Here is a 6927-nt window from a genome sequence, read left to right on the forward strand (position 1 = left end):
TAATGGCAACTATGATGATCATTATGATGACCTTGATCATAATTAGCATATTAACCATAATAAGTGATGGTTTCCAGGCAAACTATGATGCTCATTATGTTGATTTGGTCATAATTAGCATATTAATCATAATAACTGATGGTTACCATGGCAACCATGATGTTCATTATGATGATTTTGATCATAATTAGCATATTAATCATAATAATTGATGGTTGCTATAACAACCATGATGATCATTATGATGATTTTGACCATAATTACATATTAATCATAATAAATTATGGTTGCTATGGCAACCATGATGCTCATTATGATAAATTTGATCATAATTAGCAAATTAATCACAATAAATGATGGTTGCTATGGCAACTATGATGATCATTATGATGATCTAGATCATAATTGTCATATTATTCATAATAAATGATGGTTGCTATAGCAACTATGATGCTCATTATAATGATTTTGATCATAATTAGCATATTATTCTTAATAAATTCTGGTTGCTATGGCAACTATGATGATCATTATGATGATCTTGATCATAATTAGCATATTAATCATAATAAATGATAGTTACCATGGCAGCCATGATGATCATTATGATGATTTTGACCATGATTAGCATATTAATCATAATAAATGATGGTTGCCATGGCAAATATGAATATCATTATGATGATCTTGATCATATATAGCATATTAATCATAATAAATGATAGTTGCTATGGCAACTATGATGCTCATTATGATTATTTTGATCATAATTAGCATATTGATCATAATAAATGATGGTTGCTATGGAGACCATGATGATCATTATGATGATTTTGACAATAATTAGCATATTAATCATAATAAATGATGGTTGCTATAGCAACTAAGAAGATCATTATGATGATCTTGATCATAATTAGCATATTAATAATAATAATCATCGATGGTTGACTATGGCAACCATGATGATCATTATGATGATTTTGACCATAATTAGCATATTAATCATAATAAATTATGGTTGATAAGGCAACTATGATGATCATTATGATGATTTTGATCATAATTAGCATATTAATCATAATAAATGATGGTTGCTACGGCAACCATGATGATCATTATGATGATATTGACCATAATTAGCATATTAAACATAATAAATGATGTTTGCTATGGCAACCATGATGATCATTATGATGATTTTGACCATAATTAGCATATAAACATAATAAATGATGGTTGCTATGGCAACTATGATTCTCATTATGATAATTTTGATCATAATTAGCATATTAATCATAATAAATTATGGTTGCTATTGCAACTATTATGATTATTATGATGATCTAGATCACAATTAGCATATTAATCATAATAAATGATGGTTGCGATGGCAACTAAGAAGATCATTATAATGATTTTGATCATAATTAGCATATTAATCATAATAAATTCTGGTTGCTATGGCAACTATGATGATCATTATGATGATCTTGATCATAATTAGCTTATTAATCATAATAAATGATAGTTACAATGGCAACCATGATGATCATTATGATGATTTTGACCATAATTAGCATATTAATCATAATAAATGATGGTTGCCATGGCAAATATGAAGATCATTATGATGATCTTGATCATAATTAGCATATTAATTATAATAAATGATAGTTGCTATGGCAACTATGATGCTCATTATGATTATTTTGATCATAATTAGCATATTGGTCAAAATAATTGATGGTTGCTATGGAGACTATGATGATCATTATGATGATTTTGACCATAATTAGCATATTAATCATAATAAATGATGGTTGCCTTGGCAAATATGAAGATCATTATGATAATTTTGATAATAATTGTTATATTATTAATAAATTATGGTTGCTATGGCAACTATGATGATCATTATGATGATCTAGATCATAATTAGCATATTAATCATAATAATTGATAGTTGCTATGGCAACCATGATGATCATTATGATGATTTTGACCATAATTAGCATAATAATCATAATAGATTATGGTTGCCATAGCAACCATGATGCTCATAATGATGATTTTGATCATAATAACATATTAATCATAATAATTGATGGTTGCTATGGCAACTATGATGATCATTATGATGATTTTGACCATAATTAGCATATTAATCATAAAAAATGATGGTTGTAATGGCAACTATGATGATCATTGTGATGACCTTGATCATAATTAGCATATTAATCATAATAAGTGATGGTTTCCATGCAAACTATGATAATCATTATGTTGATTTGGTCATAATTAGCATATTAATCATAATAAATTATGGTTGCACTGGCAACCATGATGATCATTATGATGATTTTGACCATAATTAGCGTATTAATCATAAAAAATTATGGTTGTAATGGCAACTATGATGATCATTATGATGACCTTGATCATAATTAATATATTAATCATAATAAGTGATGGTTTCCATGCAAACTATGATGCTCATTATGTTGATTTGGTCATAATTAGCATATTAATCATAATAAATGATGGTTGCAATGGCAACCATGATGATCATTATGATGATTTTGATCATAACTAGCATATTAATCATAATAACTGATGGTTACCATGGCAACCATGATGTTCATTATGATGATTTTGATCATAATTAGCATATTATTCATAATAATTGATGGTTGCTATAACAACCATGATGATCATTATGATGATTTTGACCATAATTAGCATATTAATCATCATAAATTATGGTTGCTATGGCAACCATGATGCTCATTATGATAAATTTGATCATAATTAGCAAATTAATCACACTAAATGATGGTTGCTATAACAACTATGATGATCATTATGATGATCTAGATCATAATTGTCATATTATTCATAATAAATGATGGTTGCCATGGCAACTATGATTATCATTATGATGATTTTGACCATAGTTAGCATATTACTCATAATAAATGATGGTTGTAATGGCAACTATGATGATCATTATGATGACCTTGGTCATAATTAGCATATTAATCATAATAAATTATGGTTGCCATGCAAACTATGATGCTCATTATGTTGATTTGGTCATAATTAGCATATTAATCATAATGAATGATGGTTGCAATGGCAACCATGATGATCATTATGATGATTTTGATCATAATTAGCATATTAATCATAATAACTGATGGTTACCATGGCAACTATGAGGATCACTATGATTATCTTGATCATAATTAGCATATTAATCATAATAAAATGATGGTTGCTATGACAACCATGATGCTCATTATAATGATTTTGATCATAATTATTATATTAATCATGATAAATTCTGGTTGCTATGGCAACTATGATGATCATTATGATGATCTTGATCATAATTGGCTAATTAATCATAATAAATGATAGTTAAATGGCAACCATGATGATCATTATGATGATTTTGACCATAATTAGCATGTTAATCATAATAAATGATGGTTGCCATGGCAAATATGAAGATCATTATGATGATCTTGATCATAATTAGCATAATATTCATAATAAATGATAGTTGCTATGGCAACCATGATGCTCATTATGATGATTTTGATCATAATTAGCATATTGATCATAATAATTGATGGTTGCTATGGCAACCATGATGATCATTATGATGATTTTGACCATAGTTAGCATATTAATCATAATAAATGATGGATGTAATGGCAACTATGATGATCATTATGATGATCTTGATCATAATTAGCATATTAATCATAATAAATGATGGTTGCCATGGCAACTATGATGATCATTATGATGATTTTGATCATAGTTAGCATATTAAATAATAAATGATGGTTGCTATGGCAACTATGATGATCATTATGATGATCGTGATCATAATTAGCATAATAATCATAATAAATGATGGTATTCATGGCAACCATGATGCTCATTATGATGATTTTGATCATACTTAGCATATTAATCATAATAAATTATCGTTGCTATGGCAACAATGATGATCATTATGATGATTTTGACCATAATTAGCATATTAATCATAATAAATGATGGTTGCCATGGCAAATATGAAGATCATTATGATGATCTTGATCATAATTAGCATATTAATCATAATAAATGATAGTTGCTATGGCAACTATGATGCTCATTATGATTATTTTGATCATAATTAGCATATTGGTCAAAATAATTGATGGTTGCTATGGAGACTATGATGATCATTATGATGATTTTGACCATAATTAGCATATTAATCATAATAAATGATGGTTGCCATGGCAAATATGAAGATCATTATGATAATTTTGATAATAATTGTTATATTATTAATAAATTATGGTTGCTATGGCAACTATGATGATCATTATGATGATCTAGATCACAATTAGCATATTAATCATAATAAATGATGGTTGCGATGGCAACTATGAAGATCATTATGATGATTTTGATCATAATTAGCATATTAATCATAATAATTGATAGTTGCTATGGCAACCATGATGATCATTATGATGATTTTGACCATAATTAGCATAATAATCATAATAGATTATGGTTGCCATAGCAACCATGATGCTCATAATGATGATTTTGATCATAATTAGCATATTAATCATAATAATTGATGGTTGCTATGGCAACTATGATGATCATTATGATGATTTTGACCATAATTAGCATATTAATCATAAAAAATTATGGTTGTAATGGCAACTATGATGATCATTGTGATGACCTTGATCATAATTAGCATATTAATCATAATAAGTGATGGTTTCCATGCCAACTATGATAATCATTATGTTGATTTGGTCATAATTAGCATATTAATCATAATAAATTATGGTTGCACTGGCAACCATGATGATCATTATGATGATTTTGACCATAATTAGCGTATTAATCATAAAAAATTATGGTTGTAATGGCAACTATGATGATCATTATGATGACCTTGATCATAATTAATATATTAATCATAATAAGTGATGGTTTCCATGCAAACTATGATGCTCATTATGTTGATTTGGTCATAATTAGCATATTAATCATAATAAATGATGGTTGCAATGGCAACCATGATGATCATTATGATGATTTTGATCATAACTAGCATATTAATCATAATAACTGATGGTTACCATGGCAACCATGATGTTCATTATGATGATTTTGATCATAATTAGCATATTAATCATAATAATTGATGGTTGCTATAACAACTATGATGATCATTATGATGATTTTGACCATAATTAGCATATTAATCATAATAAATTATGGTTGCTATGGCAACCATGATGCTCATTATGATAAATTTGATCATAATTAGCAAATTAATCACACTAAATGATGGTTGCTATAACAACTATGATGATCATTATGATGATCTAGATCATAATTGTCATATTATTCATATATAAATGATGGTTGCCATGGCAACTATGATTATCATTATGATGATTTTGACCATAGTTAGCATATTACTCATAATAAATGATGGTTGTAATGGCAACTATGATGATCATTATGATGACCTTGGTCATAATTAGCATATTAATCATAATAAATTATGGTTGCCATGCAAACTATGATGCTCATTATGTTGATTTGGTCATAATTAGCATATTAATCATAATGAATGATGGTTGCAATGGCAACCATGATGATCATTATGATGATTTTGATCATAATTAGCATATTAATCATAATAACTGATGGTTACCATGGCAACTATGATGATCACTATGATTATCTTGATCATAATTAGCATATTAATCATAATAAAATGATGGTTGCTATGACAACCATGATGCTCTTTATAATGATTTTGATCATAATTATTATATTAATCATAATAAATTCTGGTTGCTATGGCAACTATGATGATCATTATGATGATCTTGATCATAATTGGCTAATTAATCATAATAAATGATAGTTAAATGGCAACCATGATGATCATTATGATGATTTTGACCATAATTAGCATGTTAATCATAATAAATGATGGTTGCCATGGCAAATATGAAGATCATTATGATGATCTTGATCATAATTAGCATATTATTCATAATAAATGATAGTTGCTATGGCAACCATGATGCTCATTATGATGATTTTGATCATAATTAGCATATTGATCATAATAATTGATGGTTGCTATGGCAACCATGATGATCATTATGATGATTTTGACCATAGTTAGCATATTAATCATAATAAATGATGGATGTAATGGCAACTATGATGATCATTATGATGATCTTGATCATAATTAGCATATTAATCATAATAAATGATGGTTGCCATGGCAACTATGATGATCATTATGATGATTTTGATCATAATTAGCATATTAAATAATAAATGATGGTTGCTATGGCAACTATGATGATCATTATGATGATCGTGATCATAATTAGCATAATAATCATAATAAAAATGATGGTTTTCATGGCAACCATGATGCTCATTATGATGATTTTGATCATACTTAGCATATTAATCATAATAAATTATCGTTGCTATGGCAACCATGATGATCATTATGATGATTTTGATCATAATTAGCATGTTAATCATAATAAATTATGGTTGCTATGGCAACTATGATGATCATTATGATGATCTTGATCATAATTAGCATATTAATTATAATGAATGATAGTTGCCATGGCAACTATGATGATCATTATGATGATTTTGACCATAGTTAGCATATTAATCATAATAAATGATGGTTGTAATAGCAACTATGATGATCATTATGATGACCTTGATCATATTTAGCATATTAATCATAATAAATGATGGTTGCCATGCAACAATGATGCTCATTATGTTTATTTTGATCACAATTAGCATATTATTCATAATAAATGATGGTTGCAATAG

The sequence above is a fragment of the Dendronephthya gigantea genome, unplaced genomic scaffold (assembly GCF_004324835.1).
Source record: "Dendronephthya gigantea isolate DGI-Jeju-01 unplaced genomic scaffold, DenGig_1.0 000503F, whole genome shotgun sequence".
NCBI classification, from domain to species: domain Eukaryota; kingdom Metazoa; phylum Cnidaria; class Anthozoa; order Malacalcyonacea; family Nephtheidae; genus Dendronephthya; species Dendronephthya gigantea.